Source organism: Chanodichthys erythropterus, chromosome 3 (genome assembly GCF_024489055.1).
Source record: "Chanodichthys erythropterus isolate Z2021 chromosome 3, ASM2448905v1, whole genome shotgun sequence".
Taxonomy (NCBI): domain Eukaryota; kingdom Metazoa; phylum Chordata; class Actinopteri; order Cypriniformes; family Xenocyprididae; genus Chanodichthys; species Chanodichthys erythropterus.
The window spans coordinates 70,608,263-70,626,685 of NC_090223.1; the positions used below are offsets into that span (position 1 = coordinate 70,608,263).

Below are 18,423 nucleotides of genomic sequence, written 5' to 3' on the forward strand. Positions count from 1 at the left end.
GGAACAAAATATATAAAAATGTATAAATTCCTTGTTTTTAAAATCCATTTTAATCTTTTTCCATTTTGTGACGAAAACAATAAATTAAAAAACAATGTTTTTTCGTTTTCCGTTTTCTGATCTGAAAACGGAAATGGAATGAATGGAAGATACCCTGATTGACCATACACGGACCGGGTTGGTAAACTTATTTTAAGTAATGAATCTCAAAATCATATTGATGTGTTCAGTGATTAAACCATGCTCTCATTACCTGTTACAACAATCTTGAATTTTACAACAATTTTACAATGAATAAGATAATGAGATGAGATTTTGGTAGAATGTTGAACTGTGGCTGCGTCCGAAACCGCCTACTTCTCTACTATTTAGTAGGGGAAAAGCAGTAGGCGAGCGAATAAGTATGTCAGAAGCAAAAAGAGTAGGCGAAAATTACCTGGGTGACGTAATAATTCTCGCGAGATTCGGCCGTGCGCCTACTTAAAGTGCGTCCGAAACCGCCTACTTACCAACGCTATAATAGGGGAAAAGCAGTAGGCGAGCGAATAAGTATGCCAGAAACCTCAGTAATCATAAATAAGTAGTCGAGAAGTTCCCGGATGGCCTACTACTTCCGCCTAGATTTTTGAGAGCTCATCCGATAGATACTTTTCTATCCCAGGAGGCCACGGGAGAGGATCATAAAGAAGAAGAAGAGGATACGTTTTGTGCGATAGGTGGCGGTAATGCACTTAAATGTCTGCGATCCGCCGTAAAGCAAGAAGAAGAAGAAGAAGGAGGAGGAGGAGAAGAAGGAGGAGAAGGAGGAGGAGGAGGAGGAGAATGGCTGAAAAGGTAGACGCGGGTGTTTTCAAATGTGAGTATTACAAACCAAAAACACGGTTCCTTGTTTTAAATTCACATTTGTTGAATTACAGTAGAGCAAATTGTTGAAACTAAAGGCGCTAAATGGTATAGTATTATTATGATTTTGCTGTTAAACATGTTTTATTATGTATAGCTAACAGGGGAGCTCCAGTATGTAAATCTAAATACGATTACTAAATGACTATTTAATATCTTGTAGGAAAATCGTCCATATGAATTTCATATGAATATGTCTGTTAGGCCCTAGATATGAAGTAGACATCTGAATGATGTACATGCTATTGTGTAACTTAGTACAATTCACTGTTGTCAGCACAGTTTGCAATAGATGAATGAAAGTAATGTAAATAAATTTCCATAAAGTAACTAAATATAAGTAATTTATATTATTTGTCCACTAGTTCTGTTGAAAAATTGAGGAATATTTGTGTTGGATAAAATGTTACTTAACACATCAACAATTACCTCAACATTTAAATGTAGATTTGAGCACATAAATCTCAGAGGAAACTTGAATCTTGTCTGATGTTACAGGGACAGAAATGAATACAAAGTCTATTTAAATCTTAAGTTGTAGTTTATTTTAATTATTGTAATTTCAAACAGAGTTATTACAGCACTTTTCTGATTCTTGATGTCTGTATGTTTTCTGCAGAGCTTTTGTGGAGCAGGACCTGCGAGGTAAGGTGACAGTGGCATTTGTGAAGAAAAAAAAAAAAAAGAAAAAAAAAAAGGAAAACCTGAAACAAAAATATAAAGTAAGATCATTTTGTTACTTCTAATACAGAAATCAGATGACATTGTGCTGCTAAAATTACTGCTTTTGTATTATGTTTGTGTATTTTTGTAGGATGTGAATGTCCTCAGACTGGTGTGAGCACTGAGGATGGAGAGACACAGCAGATCCTGGGAATGGTTCAGTGTCATGGATGAGACTCTCCATCACTCCTCCTGCCCTTACTGCCTCATCTGACCTGATGTTGCTATGATTTCTTCATCCTCAGTGAACCCTGAGAGCCAGCGAGAGCATCTAGACAAAGACCAGGACAGTGAGGATGTGATTTTGGTCAAGATTGTTCTGCTGGTTTCAGTGGAGCTTCAAAAGCATCATCAAATAATGTCATAAAGCTTCTGGAAGTCAGGCTCCATTGACTGATTGTGTAGAAACTAGCTGGACAAACTTGATCAAAATCAACTTTTGTGTTCAAGAAAAAAAAAAAAAAAAGAACACAGGGATTGAACAGCATGAAGGCAAGTGAATAATGACTAAATTTATTTGTTTGGGTGAACTAACCCTTTATGCCCCCAAATAGAAATATGTATGAAATGTATGTATGCATTTATATTATAGTAGTACCTTGAAAAAGTAAACTTTAAGAAATAAACAGCTTGAATTAGTGTTTGTGCTCGAAACACTAACAAAAAAGGATTTAAAAAAAATCTAATTTACATTTGGCAGATGCTGTTATCCAAAGTGACTAACTGTGCTCTTATTACAGGGATGATCCCGTTGGAGCAACCTGGAGTGAAGTGTCTGGATCAAGCACACACTGGTGGAGACGCTGCAGAGATCAAACCAGCAACCTTCTGCTGACCAGCTCAGTGGTTTAGGCCACCACACCACAAAAGTAATGAAGCTACAAAAGAAATCATCATGTAATTGTAAAAATATGAAATGAAATATGGCAAGAAACAGAATGCTGACATGAATGAAGTGTAAAAAGTTTTAATCTGTTTATTCAGTCATGCTGATGGAGAGCACATGAATGTTTGCAGCAGACACAGCAGAGCCAGATTGTCCCGCACATCTTCTCCCACTCTTGCTTCAAGGGTTCAGAGGACCATCATCATCATGGTCTTCCTCATCCTCTGGATCAACACTGTCCCCATTGAGAAGAGCAGCAGTGAGGGACATGATGATGAAGGTGTTCATCAGCTGCTTCATCAGAATAAAGCTGCAGAATTGGCACAGCTGTGTGAGATGACAACAGGACTGTAAATACCTGATTGTTAGATCAATACATTTGAATAAAGCTTTGTTTCGTGTGTTGTTGACTTGTACATGCATTTATTTATTTATTGTCATTATTAATTTTATTAATTCTTTACTTATTAATTATGCTATTATCAGTAAATTTATATATTTTATTCATGCTTTCATTGACTGTAAATGGAGATGTATTCACATCAGCTGTATTTGTCTAGTGTGTTCATGCACAGCTGTCATATAACAAAACATTACATTTTGCTTGTTTTACTAAAGAAGTAATATGAAAAGTAATATAATTAAGTTTTGGTTTATGGTTAATGTTGGGGTGTGCTAGCAAAGCAATTCATTCTGAGGTAATCTTAATTTCAAGTAGATTTTACTTACATTTTTTGAGTATAAAATCAAGTCTTCTCCAAAGGTGAAATCTTCGAGCAGCTGCTGATGTCTTCTTTGGCTTCAGACATTATTAACACTGAGAAAAACTGCACTAGGTAGGGTTGTGGAGTTACTGGTGCTGTGAGGTGTTAGTGCACCTGTCACTCATATCTTTATTTTATTGCAGGACCTATAATAACATACAAGATCAGGGAAAATACCAGTTGTATCTTTAACAATGAACAATAATAAAAAAAAAAATATGTGTTTGTATACATCATCGCTTGAAATTATATACACACATAAAGCATGATGACGAGGTTAAATATTTTGAATACATCATAATGCATAAAAGTATTTATTTTATTTATTATTTGAAAGCCTGAGGGATGAAACTAGAGCTAATTCAACAAGAAAAGGGAAAAAATTTGATTTATGCTTGTGGATGGACATTTTTGCATATAAAATAAAGAAATTAATAACATATTCACACGAATTTGGGTATTTGTAACAAAAAATAAACTCACATTATAAAAATATAAGAACTTTAAATTAACCCAAAATATATTAGTTGTAGCCTACTACAATTACAAAATTACTGGCAGCTGTTTCTTCAACAAGACCACAAAATAAGCAGTTTAATCAATATCAAGATATTAACAGATAGAAGAATTAAACCTGTCACTCATATCTTTTAAGTTGTTGCACTTGTGATAACGTCGTAGGTCACATGATAACCTCAACATGGCGGATTATTTTCGGATCTCGCATACTCAACGAGATTTGGCTGTTAAGTACCTACTCTTTTGGCGCTCGTTAAGTAAGTACTTATTGAAATTAAGTACCTACTCATTGAGTAGGCGGTTTCGGACGCAGCCAATATCAAGCTGTATTATTTTCCCCATCTCTCTTGACTCCGCCCCTCGAACTCCAGGGGTCACCATGAGAGCACCTCATTGGTTAAGCAGATTTCCAGCGAAATAAAAATACTTTTTTCTGTAATTTCCCCCTAAATTTAAACAGCATTAAAACTTCGTACACTAACAAAATGTGAATTACTTTGCAAATAACTTCACCCCCAAAATAAAAAAATTTATAAAAAAAATAATGATTGCGATCCCAAATGTGAATCAACATTCCAATATGCAAATACTCTTGATCACAAAAGCAAATAACTTTTATAACACTTTTCTTTTCAATAAAAAAAAAAAAACTTTAATAAAAAAAAATAATGCCTTAAATTTATAAGGGCTCTACAATTACAATTTAGTAGTGATGACTTTATGAATTTCTTTACTGAGAAAATCGAAAGTATCAGAAATACAATTGTAAATGTACAACCTTTAACAGATTTTTATGATTCAGCCTCAATTATCGCCCCTCAAGAACAGTTGCAGTGCTTTACAACTATAGGACAGGAAGAGCTAAATAAACTTATCACTGCGTCTAAACCTACAACATGTTTACTAGATCCAATACCCACTAAACTACTGAAAGAACTGTTACCTGTAGCAGAAGAGCCTCTTCTCAATATTATCAACTCGTCTTTATCTCTAGGTCACGTCCCACGACCGTTCAAGCTAGCAGTTATTAAGCCTCTCATTAAGAAACCACAATTAGATCCAAATGTATTAGCAAATTACAGGCCCATTTCAAATCTTCCATTTATGTCTTAAATACTAGAAAAAGTGGTGTCGGTCCATTTGTGCTCCTTCTTGCAAAAAAATGCTATCTAAGAAACATTTCAGTCAGGATTCAGATCTCATCATTGCACAGAAACTGCGCTCGTTAAAATTACAAACGACTTACTTCTAGCTTCTGACCAACGCTGTGTCTCAATACTAGTGTTACTTGATCTCAGTGCTGCGTTCGACACTATAGATCATAAAATACTCTTAGATCGATTACAATATTAAACTGGTATTCAGGGACAGGCATTACGGTGGTTTAAGTCGCACCTATCAGACCGTCACAATTTTGTTTATATAAACGGGGAAAAATCTAAGATCACGATAGTAAACTATGGAGTGCCGCAAGGATCAGTGTTAGGCCCTCTGCTATTTTCAATATACATGCTGCCACTCGGCAATATTATAAGAAAACATGGAATTAGTTTCCACTGCTATGCTGATGATACTCAGTTATATATTTCAACACAACCAGATGATATCTCTAAATTATCCAATCTGACAGAATGTATTAAAGAAGTAAAACATTGGATGACTAGTAATTTTCTTCTATTAAGTTCAGATAAGACTGAAGTATTACTTATTGGGCCAAAAACCTGTACACAGAATCTCTCAGACTACAATCTGCATTTAGAAGGATGTACTGTTACTCCATCCTCGACAGTTAAAGACCTGGGTGTTATATTAGACGGCAACTTGTCCTTTGAAAATCATATTTCATATGTTACAAAAACAGCCTTCTTTCACCTCAGAAACATTGCTAAAATACGGAATATGTTATCTGTTTCTGATGCAGAAAAGTTAGTTCATGCCTTCATGACGTCTCGACTAGATTACTGTAATGCTTTATTAGTTGGTTGTCCTGCTTCCTCAATAAATAAGCTACAATTAGTACAAAATGCAGCTGCTAGAGTTCTTACTAGGTCAAGAAAATATGATCATATGACACCAATTTTATCATCTCTACACTGGTTACCTATTAAGTTCTGTATCGATTATAAAGTATCTCTACTGACCTATAAGGCTCTAAATGGTTTAGCTCCTGTGTACTTAACTGATCTTCTGTCGCCCTACAATCCTTCACGCTCTTTAAGATCACAAAACTCTGGACTTCTGGTTGTACCTAGGATAGCTAAGTCCACTAAAGGAGGGAGAGCGTTTTCACATTTGGCTCCTAAACTCTGGAATAGCCTTCCTGATAATGTTCGGGGCTCAGTCTCGCTCACCCAGTTCAAATCTAGATTAAAGGCGCATCTCTTTAGCCAAGCATTCACATAATGCATCTCATATCAGAACAATTGCACATGACTATCTTTGCTTAAAGTTATGAACAGCAGCTACGCTAATTATTCTCCATTTGCTTTTCTGTTTTGCATCGGGACACCCGTCCCGAGGTGACTAGAGAGGACTTCAGCTTCAGTTTGGATCCAGCCTCTTAAGAAGACCTCAGATGACCAACACCTATGAAGAGACGGCGCCAACTCCTGCGAGGACTTCAGAAGACGCAATCATCTGGATCAACATGCTCAATGCCCAATTTCTATATCCTAATTATTGTTGATGTAATTCATTTTTCAGGAGCTCATTGCTTCTACGTTCAGTTAAACTGCTAACAGTGATTGTAAATTAATTGCCTAAATTACTACATTATTTGCTAACTGCATTCTTTAAATTGTAATGTTGACATGCATTCTCTGTAAAGCTGCTTTGAAATGATATGTATCGTGAAAAGCGCTATACAAATAAATGTGAATTGAATACAATACAACAGCTGACAAGTACATGCATGTGCAAAACCATCATGCTGGAAACATACGTCACCGGATGATTTATGGTATTAACATTTGCTCTTGATGCTCTCAAAGATTCCTTTGAAGAAAAGCAAATATAAAAATAAGCAAAATACATTGAGTAGAAAAAATAATACCTCTCGAACATACAGCTGTTACAGTAGACTGAGGACAGACACAGATGTAACGTATAACAGTAGTTTATTTGACCACAGGTGAGCAGGGTGAATGAAACAGGTAAGTGAACTGGTTGTAGTTTGACTTGAGCAGGTAATACGAGGTATAGTTACTGTCCTTTTCTTTGCAGAGAGATACACGCTGGAGCTTGGAGATCGCTGGAGAACTTGGGAGCTGACGGGAACACACTCACGGAGCAGACGAAGCACACGAAGGGGAGAGACACATTGGAGACGTATGAGAAGAGGAGTCCTTGAGGTAAGCATAGACATGAAGGGTATGCAAACGAGACCGGACGTGGAGTGCTGTGTGCGTGAGTGCTTTATAGTGCTGTTGATGAGGAGAGTGATGAGGTGCAGGTGGCGGTGATCAGTACTCTGGAGAGGGTGTGCGCTGTGATTGGGTGACGTTGGAACCTGACGTGTCTGTGACAACAGCACATCATCACATCATTATTGTACCTTTTTCAAACATGATACAGAGAAAAACAGCATCTTAATTTAACTATGAACCCAAACTAATTACAACAGTTCAACAGTTTAATCTATTGTTATCACTCCTGCCCCCTCTGAGTGATACTACCAATCTGCCTTGCACTATTGAACTCCTGCTCTGCATCAAGCAAATCTTCTTCCATCCAATGCAGGAGGTTCAGTAAAGCCTCATATCAACACCGTCGGTCAATTCCTGAACATTCTGAACAACATTCAAAGCATCAGTCCCACTTTCCCAGGAGCTTGTATGGCTTGTGATTCAGCCGTCTGCCAAGTGTGAAAGGGTTGTAAATTTTCCACATGCACTACTCCCAAGTCTTGACCATTATCAGCCCTGGCCAGTCTATAATATACTTCACACAGCTGTTGCGTGACTCAATAAAGGCCTCCATATTGCGGAGCCAACTTAAGTCTGGAGAGTTCTGGGCATGGGTATTCACCACAGCACCTCCTGGAGGGAGAATCGGTCACTGCTTTTTGCCATAATCTTAAAGTATAAGAATTCTTACACAATAACAAGAATTAACTTTCTTTCTTTTAACTGACTCACTCGAAGTGTCAGTCAATATGATTTGCTGTATTACAAACCATTGAAATTGGGGTGGGTGGGGTGACACGCCCCAATGTGTCACCCCGTCCCATCGTCCAGACTGCGCTCTGGGGTACTTGGACATTTGTGCTTATTTCTGTTACTTGTTACATTTTCATAGAGTTTGTGCTGAATACAGTGTATTCAGACTTTAGCCATTACAAAAATGTGAGGGCAGCATGTATGTAAAAGTGTGTAGTTTTGAGAAAATTAAATTTATGCTTGGTTTGTGAAAAAGTAAGTGAAATAAGGCCATAAAACCCACACTGTATTTTTGTTCATAGGACTTTGAAAATGACTGGATCAAGTAGCCAAGACTTTTTGTTTCAAAACGATGTGAAAATCATCCAGGGGGTATTCCAGAAAGCAAGGTAAACTTACCGTCACACATGCCCTGAACTCTCGGTTGATTAACCTAAACCCTGCTTACCTGGGGTATGCTGGTTCCAAAAATGCAGCAAGTTCAGCCAAACCAGAGTATGTTCCCGGGTTAACACACAAGACATTTTCAATAGAGCGATGAATTGATGATTCACTATGGAAACAGACCCCAAGAAAACGGTGCCATACTACTTCCTTCTTCTTTTGTTTAATGGCAATTTAAGTAACCTACTTAGTGCACATCATCATCTATTGGGTGGTTGTGCAATCATTTTTTTCAATCTTTTTATTTAATAAGTGATATTTATTCACTGAGAATAAGAATTACATTGTTTGTTTGATGCTAATTATTTAATAAGATATCACATATGCAATTTATTATAGAAATTATAGCATAGAAAACGTCTTGTTATAAAAAGGAAAAAAAGCTGATCCCTTTGTGAGATGACAATTAAATATTTACATATATTATATATACAAAATTATATTAAACTATATATAACTTTAACATTACAACAAATTTAGTTACATTAATTTAACTATATTACTTATATAACCTGTATCTGAATACCTCTTAAACAAACTAACCCTGGAACATGAGCTGCTCCGGAGCATGTTATGTTCAGTGAGTAAGATGCTTTGGCTACTAACATACCATGAAAGTTACATCCGTTTTTGGAAATGAAAGTTGAGGTTATCCGCTTACTCTTAAACATATCCAGGTATGTCACATAACCTGCTTTCTGGAATACCCCCCTGCTCACTCATTCACATAAAACAATATTTTGATTATAGATTTGTAAGGCATGTTTTGTGTCAGGAAGGCTTATGGGAGATCATTCAATATTCGTGAATGATCATGAATATTGATGTTTTTCACACCTGGGAAGACAAAGACCCTCCCCTAATGGCCCTATCGGGTGAAAGGCTCTAGAGGAAATAATGTGAGGAGATGAAAAGAATGGCTTTTTGATTGTTGTATTTTATTTACAACACAACACAATCCAAATATACATAACAAAGGCACATTATTGAGCACACTGATCTAAACAGAGAGAGCTGAACAGTCACACACCATGGATCACTTCACGTTAGAAGGCCTTTATTAAGATATCCACCCAGATCCGTGTGAAGATCTTATATGATGGATGCACTTTTTTGGGCTTCAAAATCTAATCCTCTATTCACTGACATTTGAAAGCACTGGGAAAGCCAGGAAATTATTTAATATATCTCTGATTGTATTCATCTGAAAGAAGAAAGTTACACACCTAGGATGGCTTGAGGGTGACAAAACATTGCTAGCACTTGCCCTTTGTAAGGTCTCAAACTCCCCAGCTGGTCCTTTGCAATCTGTCCTCCTTCTCAGCTGTCAGGCCCAATACACTTACACAGGTCATATCACATATGAATTCCTGAGACTGTCCTCCAAAAAAAACACGACCCTATAGGTCGTTTTTTTAAGCACCATATTACGACCTATATTTACGTTTTGAAGTCATGCGCCCTCTAGTGGGCATAAAAATAATGACAGTGTCGTGTTACGTTTGTCATCATAAAATGACGTATGACTGTCGTTACCAATCAAAATACATGTTCATTTAAATGCAGTGTGTGGACTTTTTACACCATTTCCCCTATTTCCATTTACCAAAACTAATATTTATTAACGACTACACCCACCCCTAAACCTACCCTTAGTGATTTATAGTGCATTTACACTTTATGAGTACATGTGTTCCCTGGGATCGAACCCATGATCGCATGATCACATGATTGTATATTGTTATTGCAATGCTCTACCAGTTTAGCTACACGAAACTCAAAATATGACACAGATAAAAGGGAACAATGCTTTAAAATGAAAGTGTCCTGTTGTCAATAGGGGCGCCACTTCAGTAAACACTCCTATGAGTCGTATTTCAGGGAAGTGACAAATGACCTATATGGTCGAATTGGTTGGAGGACATGTTGGAATTCCTCTAGCTGCGCCTTAGACCCAATACCTACTAAATTTCTCAAAATGTTTATGAACTGCTTATTACCGGACATCCTGGATATCATTAATCAGTTCCTACAGCAAGGAACTTCAATTGTTAGGGCCCTGCTGAAGCAAAGTAATCTTGATTCTTCTGTGCTCAATAAATACAGGCCAATCTCTAATCTACCGTTTCTTGGTAAAATAATTGAAACAATCGTATCCATGCAGCTCAATAACTGTCTCAGTGCCAATACACTTTATGTGACATTTCATTCTGACTTCCAGGCAAACCACAGCACAGAAACAGCACAGATTAGGGGTTTAAACAATCTGGAAGTTATTCAAGACGCAGGAAACTTGCGGATCTGAGCTAAGCTTTTGACACTATTGATCTTTAGATTCTACTCGACCAACTTCAGACCTGGGATCCTACTTAACCCCTTCAAGCTTTTCCCTTTTTCCCTCTTTCCCTCATCCCTCATTGTCAGATGAGACTACATCCATTCATGACATTGATTTATGTTCACAGGGAGTGTAGTGGTGAGGAAAGAAGAGATCAAACTTTGGAAGAGATTAACTTTTTTTCCAGATATTGAGAAGTTTGAGAAGGCATTTCAGTACACCAAAAGAATGTGGGTTTTGAGATCTTAAGTGAAAAGAAAAGGTTTCGTAGTAAACAGTGCAGCACTTCTGAGTTCTACGTCAGAATGGCGTCTCATTATTTGCTGACGCTGTTCAAGTGCACCACTGTAGTCACATGGCTGCCAGTCAAATTCCGTATTGATTTTAAAGTTTACAAAGCATTAAATAATTTGGCACCTCAATATTTGACTGACCTATTGATACCTTACACCCCAGTTCGAAATCTTAGATCCGTTAATGCTGGTCTTTTAACCGTCCCTGTTACTCGCCTGAGATCTATGGGTGATAGGGCTTTTTCAAATCTTGCACCTAAATTCTGGAATTCCTTGCCTGTAGAGATACGAAATGCAGAATCCTTGCACATTTTTAAATCCAGTTTAAAAACATTCTTTTTTAGGGAAGCATTTATTTAATTTTGTTAACTTGCTTTTAGTTGTACTTTAAATTTTGTACTACTTCTGATTTTATGTTCTTTGTACTACTTGTGATTTTATGTTCTTATGTACAGCGCTTTGAGAAGCTGCTTTAAAGGCGCTATATAAAATAAAGTTATTATTATTATGGACTATTTAAAAAGGTTTTAAGTACCTTTCTGGGCCTTGAAAGTTGCAATTACATTGCTGTGCATGTCTGGTTCAGAAACCACTCTGATTTCATCAAAAATATCTTAATTTGTTTTCTAGAGATGAATGAAGGTCTTACGGGTGTGGAACGACATGAAGGTGAGTAATTAATGACAGAATTTTCATTTCTGGGTGAACTAACCCTTTAACATAAAACAAATTTGAGTGCAGGAGTGGCAATTTTCTTTTCACCTGATTTAAAGGTGCTAAAGAGGATGTTTTGTTTTATACATTTTTGCAATATTACTTGAAACTGTCTTCACTAACTGATAAAAGACTATTTATTAGGTGCACTGAAAGGAATAATATTAATATCTTCATCTGTGCACGAGATAGGGCCTTAAAAACAAACGATTGGTCCTCTGGCTTGTCAATCACTGCCATGACGTTCCTTGTGAGAGACGTGCACGCTCCAGTAACTTTCCACACTCCACAGGCGCCGCATTCAATGTTTTTGTCAGGAGTAACAACTGCAGATTACGAATTACCTGCGGTGAGTCCGACATAATGAATCCACTAACACGACACAGCGAATGCCGGTGGTAAACAAACACTCGTGTTCAATACTCGTGCACAAGTTTTGGGAGGCGTTCCCTCGAAATGAGCTGTGAAGGAGGGGGGTTGTTCTTACGCATGCGCTCATTTCAAAAACTCACTAACAGTTAAAGGGGTCATGAACTGAGATAACAAATTTTACTTGAGCTTTTGACATATAAGAGGTCATCATATTATAAGACTATTCTTTCAGAACTGAAATGAAAACTTCCTTGTCAGTCCAAAAAATAGCTTTTATTTTAACCATGCCCAGCGAACAACTGATCCTGGAATGTGCCTATTTATGGGTGAAAGACCGATTTTCCTCTGCAGAAGAAAATCAATGCTTACTTCATCATTGCAACTTTGGCCCCGCCCACTGACACATGAGAGGAGAGAAGAGCAATACTGGACTATAAAAAATATTACCTTCCAAAGGATCTTAATGTTAGGAATGTGGTTACTTATTTTCAACAATGTGAATTTCTCAGTAGACCATTATTTGTTTGTTCGGTACATTTCTCTTTGGATTCACATTATTTCTTTTATTAGGATGAAAATAATCTGTTATTTAAATCTGATTAAATTATATAAAGAAAGTGAAAGAAGAACGCTCCCTTTACACTGGAGCTGTCAATCAAACAGCACGGGTTTATCAGTGACTTTTGAGTTAGGGACACATGGAAATCTGATAATATTTGGAGAAGTTGTGGCCATTTCAAGGTAGGCACTCAAAAAAGCTCTAAGGGCAGAAAAAACCCTTTAAAGTTTCTGCAGTTCTCACCTGTTCTCACCTGCTGGGAGTAACAATAGGGCTCATTTACATCTCATTTAGATAAGTCACACCCCCTGTAAAGCTCCCCTCTGTAAAGCTGCATGGACAGCATACTATTAAAAATAAAGGATAATGTGCATTGTAAATGTCAGTAATTTATCTTTTTTGACTTTTAGAAAAATGATTTAGAGGCTGAAAATGATTGAGATAACATGTTGCAAGACACTCCTTTAAAATCTGGCCATCATTTTTAATGTTATTATTTTAATGTTTATGTAAAGAAAAAGTACATATTGATGCTAATTTTATTTGTTATTTGCTGGTTTTCTACATAAAACTTGGTGAATTTATTTCATTGTGTAGCATTAGGACTTTTTGAACAGGATTCTGTGATAACTGTGATCATTTTGGTCACTATAATCATGAAATGAAATTTTCTCACCTGAGAAGACAAAAGAATCACATAATAATGACCTGAAATGACTTGAATAATAATGAGGCCTTTCAGTCAGGTAGGCTGTGAAAAAACCCTCTGTGATGGTGTATATCAAACATACAGAAAAAACAGCAATACTGTGAAATATTATTACAATTTCAAATAATGGTATAATATACTTTAAAATATAGCCTAATGTATTTCTGTGATGCAAAGTGTCTGAACAATTATGTTACCTCTGTGGCATTTCATATAGGCTTTTAGCTTAAAAGCATGCACATCTGGAGAAATATTGATGGATTCTCATGTTTATGACAATTTTCTATACAGAGGAGTAATATTTATTCAATATTTATTGTCATCACTATGAGTGCTGGATTCTGTGTTTTCAATTCATACTTGCAGCCGGAGGGCTCTTTGTGCACATTTAGTCCACAAATTCATCCAAAGAAGAACAGGAACCAGGAACTAACGGCATGTCTTCTAGAAGTCGTTAACCATGGCTTTAACATACAGATAAACACTTTTCAAGACAATAAATACACGATTGAAACGATGTATGCATGTACTGACTGAATTTGCGTCTGAATAGTGCTCCCTCCGTGGGCGTGGCCACATTAGCGGATAATGAGCTGAATCAAGGGCGTCTGACATGGCTCTCTTTTCATACAGATTACAAAAACAGAATTTTTGTTTGTGACTTACACGATTTAAAACCTGACATTTCAACGTGTCTTTAGACATAAGTGTATTTTTTTGTGATTAGTATTCACTAAGTTACAGTTCATTTTCTGAGAACTATCAGATTGAACTTCGTTCAGAGGGAGACCAGAGATCACGCATCATGTTAGTTTTCTTTATTTTACAAAAAGCACAACATATTGTTTTTTACTCAGATTGTACACAAATAAAAGAAGACATTCTATAGTTTCAATTGATATATTACTTATGTCTCTATGACAAAAAATGAGTATTTTAAGTCTGTTTTGCTGCAATGTGCACAATAAGTAGCCACGCTTCCCTCGGAGGGCGGGGGCAATAACAAAAGAAACAAAATCCGGCTTATCCAGTATGGAAATACACACAGACAATGACACGCCCCTACTGCGTGCTAGAATCTCTGAAAAACAAGCCGATTTCAACCTCAAAATGTACGCTTTTAAATATACCAAAACTGCTATCTCAAACATGGAGAGGCTTCTTCGTGATCTCAACTAACAGATTCTGCAAAAAAACGAAAATCACCAATTTTGAAAAAACAAAACAAAACGCTTTTCTCATTTTGCTCGATAGTTGTGCTGCCGTCTTGTGTCCCTGGATTCCGTGACAGGTCACATTTGTTAGTGTGCAAAAATCAATGACGAGATCGCTGTATCAACATGTCTGTGATCAGCTACAATACTCATCTCTGCAACCTTTCATGCCACAATCTAAATGTAATGCTATAATCAACACTCTTCATGATTAGTAAAGAGCTGTTAGTAAAAACATTCAAAAAGTTTAAGAGAGAGTTCCATATGTAATACAAGCTATTTCATATGCAAAGATGTTAGCCAATCACAGCGGTGGGCGTTTACACGCTCCTTCAAACAGGGCAGGCTAAAATCAGGATAGGAAAAATGCCTTTTATTTCTAAATTGTGACAATTTTTGATGTAAAAATCATACTAACATGATAAGTGCACCCCAGGAAACACAAAACAGACCCCTTTAAACACCCTGACAAAAGGAAATATACATGGGTGAATAATAATAGAGTTACTGCTGCTCATTTTGACAGAACTTGAGCCCCTGCCCCTTTGCTGCCCCTTTGCTGGTGCCCCCGCTTTCACATTTCTCCCGGAAAGCAATTTCTACCAAGGGGGGCCCCGTTTTACTATACCATTTATTTGTAAGTTTGAGGAACAAAGACGATCGCCTCCGTCATCTGCCATGGCATTGGTGCTGGCGTTTACTTCCGGGGTTTTCCAAGGGGGTGGGCACTTCCAAGGTCACGCATTTAAATGTCTGGAATGGACCAATTGTTATTTTCTCTCTCTTTTTTTTTTTTTGGTGTTATTTTTCTTTTACAAATGTGTGTAAGAAAAATTTCAAATGATCGTGTTAATTAATTGCATATTCTGTATTTATTTATTTCTGTTACAACAGAACCAGTTCTTCTCTAAACATGAAAACAATGTTGTCGTCCTTGTCGTCATGCGAGTTGGTTTATTTCAGTTCCTATTCAGGGGTACGTTTCCTGAAAGAATCGTTGGTGAACCATAGTCGTAAGTCCCATTGAACTCTATTGGTAACGACAGAACTTGTGACCACAGTTCGCTTTAGGAAACGCACCCCTGGTGGGAATTTAGAGTATTTAAGCCAGACCTTCTCAACCTTTGGGGATCGAGGAGGGGTCAGTGAGTTAAGCTGAATTTTCGTTTATGCTGTTTAAGCAACTTTACTTTGTTCTTTGTAAAGTAGGACAAGTGTACGCTGGGTGAAGCGTTTGTAAAATAAATTTTTCCATTTATTGTTTTTTTTTCTTTTACCATACTAACATACTTGTAAATAGTAAATTATTGCTATCTGGATTAATAAATACACTCTTTATTATCCTGGTTCATGCCGATGCCTTCCTATTTCGTCCCTTGGTCCCTAACAACCTACTCTAGGACAACTGGGTACCTACACCTCCAGGCGTTACGTCATTTCTTGTGGTGTTCCTCAAGGCTCAATTTTAGGTTCATGCTTCTGTTAACGGTTTTATTTAATTAGTTCAATATTTAATTTCACCAGTATGCAGACACGCATCTCTATCTCTCACTTGCACCAGATGCCTAATTCAATTTCCAACCTACTGGACTGCATAGAGAGCATAAATCTGTGGATGTCTCAGAACTTTCTACAGCTAAACAAAGATAAGACAGAGGTACTTGGTAATGGCACACAGAGAACATCTGCATTGTTCCACATCTTGACTTTCTGTCACTAAAAGCCAGTAATCAGGCCAATTAGGAATCATGTTTGACAGTGACCTCAGTTTTAAAAAACACAATAGCACTGGTACTAAAAAAAAAAACCCTCAGAAACATCTCCAAAGTACATGATATTCTCTTGCCTTCTGAAAATGAGAAACTTGTTCATGCATTTGTTACGTCTAGACTTCACTACTGCAATATTGTTTTTGCTGGGTTACCAAAGAGCTCTATTAAACACTTACAAAGGGTTCAGAATGCAGCTGCATGAATGCTAACTCGCTCTAAAACTAGAAATCACATTACTCCAACACTAGGATCCCTTCACTGGCTGCCTGTATCTTTCTGAATTGAATTCAAGATCCTCTTATTAGTTTTTAAATGTTTTCATGGAACTGCCCCAATATACTTTTCTAATTTGTTGAATAAATATACTCCAGCAAGATCACTCTGAACATCAAATAGTAATTTGCTGGTTGTGTCAAAAACACTGCTAAACTGGTGAGTCATTCTTTAGTTATTTCTGTCCTAAACTATGAAACTGTCTTCCTGACAACCTATTGAGCCATTGACTCTCTGTGCACTTTTAAAAAGCATCTCAGAACACATTTGTTCACTAGGGCTTTTCCATGGTTTATTTTTATTGTTCTATTTCATTATTTTCTATTATGTGATTTTATTTTTGTTTATCTTATTTCTATATGTGAATGTTTTTCTGAGTATTTCTCTTCTGTAAAACACTTTGTAAACACAGTTTTAAAAGGTGCTATATAAAAGCTTTCCTTACTACCTGTTCATATTGTTTTAAAATCACATCTTACCTGAAAGTCTCTGTTCTTGGTATGGTAAGAGATGAAGTCTGAAGCTGATCAGAGATCTGTAGTAATATTCGTATTCCTAATGTCTCATGAACAAGTGTATTCTGAGAAATGTTTCTTTTTTTATCTTTCCCTTGATTGGAGGTTGGAGGGGAGGTGCCTGAGTCCCTGCCCCTCTGACACTGACATGCTTTTTGGTAGTATACAATCATTTTGTGTGTGGTACAGTGTAGAATTTATTAAAGATGTTAATTTCTGAAAATGGTATCTAGGTTCAGTGTGTGCTTTGACACAATCTGCATTGTAAAAAGCGCTATATAAATAAAGGTGACTTGATTTAGATTTGCCTTAATCGTTTATGTATTTGGTAACACTTTAGAATACTGTTCCATCATTAATGAATAACTACACAGGAACAAATGAATAATGCATTGTTAACACTCTAGTAATTACTATTAACTAACAAGAAACTGATTAATGAATTAGTAAGTAATAAAACTCAATTGAATGTGGTCGTTCACTATTAGCTAATCAGGATTAGTATTCTAAAGTGAGAAACATGATAACTCTCTAGTAACTGCTGGAGTCATTGTAAACTTTTGAGGTTTTTGTAAAGTATCGGATAGTAATAACTCAAGAGTTACTACATCAATCCAAAGAAACTACTGATTATTTGGATCAGTATTCTAAAGTGAAGATCAACATAACCCACTAGTAATTACTCAAGTGTTACCAAATACATCAGAAGGAATTACTGTACAAAACTGTACAAAAACCTAAAAAGATTACAATGACTTAATGAAAATCTAAAATCAAACCTAGGTATTTTTCCTATGAAACCTTTTTTAGATAAACAAATTCCCTGTAACAGAATCTTTGAACATTAGAATTAAAGAAGAGGTTATCGAACATAACCTCTTCTTTAATTCTAATGTTCAAAGATTCTGTTACAGGGAATTTGTTTATCTAAAAATTATTTTATAATTTATTATTTAATAATTTATCTAAATATTTTAGTGTTTAAGTTTAAACAAGAGGCATCCGGACACCAAGCGAACACTTTTTCCCATGTTTCTTGTTCTGGAATCTGGAAAAATACTAATTGGTCTATAATTAATCATATTATCTGAATTTAAATATAGGCTTTATCAATGCATTTATACAACTATCAGGGTACTGCCCATTTTCATAGAAACATTAATAAGATGAGTAAGGGGCTTAACTAAAATATTCACACTAAAATACATTATATAAAAAAAGGCAGTATCAAGATTATATATATCTTTATAATACGTAGTTTAATTTAT

General features: G+C 36.3%; 1 protein-coding gene and 1 long non-coding RNA gene across 3 annotated transcripts in view; one reads left to right on the top strand and one right to left on the bottom strand.

Moving 5' to 3' along the window:
- The window catches only part of LOC137005681 (uncharacterized), a 1,355,627-nt gene that overhangs the window by 955,639 nt on the left and 381,565 nt on the right, over positions 1-18,423 (top strand). The gene's annotated exons all lie outside the window — the stretch shown is intronic.
- LOC137007715 (uncharacterized) lies at positions 1,109-17,214 on the bottom strand. 2 transcript variants are annotated; one of them, XR_010892642.1, is made up of 4 exons: positions 17,120-17,214; positions 3,242-3,422; positions 2,351-2,839; positions 1,109-1,897 (listed from the first exon to the last, which is right to left on the bottom strand). It is a non-coding gene; the product is annotated as an uncharacterized lncRNA (long non-coding RNA). The 2 variants fall into 2 exon arrangements; XR_010892641.1 differs by having other exon boundaries at positions 2,318-2,839.